Source organism: Octopus bimaculoides, chromosome 7 (assembly GCF_001194135.2).
Source record: "Octopus bimaculoides isolate UCB-OBI-ISO-001 chromosome 7, ASM119413v2, whole genome shotgun sequence".
Taxonomy (NCBI): domain Eukaryota; kingdom Metazoa; phylum Mollusca; class Cephalopoda; order Octopoda; family Octopodidae; genus Octopus; species Octopus bimaculoides.
In genome coordinates, this window is record NC_068987.1 from 101403724 (window position 1) to 101404477 (window position 754).

The window sequence follows — 754 nt, forward strand, 5'->3', positions numbered from 1 at the left end:
AAAGCACACCCATCGCTGCCATCGACATCCAGAACAACCAATCTACCCTCCGGGTCTATGAATACTGTCTTTACTTCGAGATCCAGACTCTTGCGAAAGAGTACCGCCGTGCCACTACCGCCCATTCTCGGCAGACAGGGAGAAAAATAAATGTTAAACTGTCTGCCAAACATGGACGTTAGGGCCCGCGAATCATGGAGTCTGGTCTCGCTTATGGCTATGATTTCTAGTTTGTGTGACTTTATGTCGTTTAGGAGGTACCCTTGTTTCCAAGGGGACCCCAAGCCACGCGCATTTACACAACCAATCTTGAGCATAATTCTAATGTGAGTGTTAGAGTTTTAAGGAGAGTCACTTACCCTTCGAGAGTTTTTGTTTCCTCCTTCGGGTTTTCTTCGAGGAAATCCTTGTACAGTTTTTCGCCAGGTATTTTTGACATTTGCCAACTGCCTTGGGAAAAATAGATTTTAGTGTGTGATGCAGGGCTGGTGTAATGTGTAGTATTTTGATGTGTTCTGGCGGTGTTGTGTACGGGTGGTTGCTGGTTTTTATGTCTTCGTTTGTTATGTTTGTTTTTGTGTTGATGGCAGTGAGCATTGTGTGTGTGTTTACTTTTGGGGTTTTGTTGCTTGTGTTGTTGTTGTGTGTGCTTGTATTGGTGTCTGGAGTGTTTTCGGGAGTTGTGTATCTCCCTGCTTTGTTTGTGTTTGCTTTTCTTTTCTTGCTCCTCTTCCTCCTTCCTTTCTGGGCTATT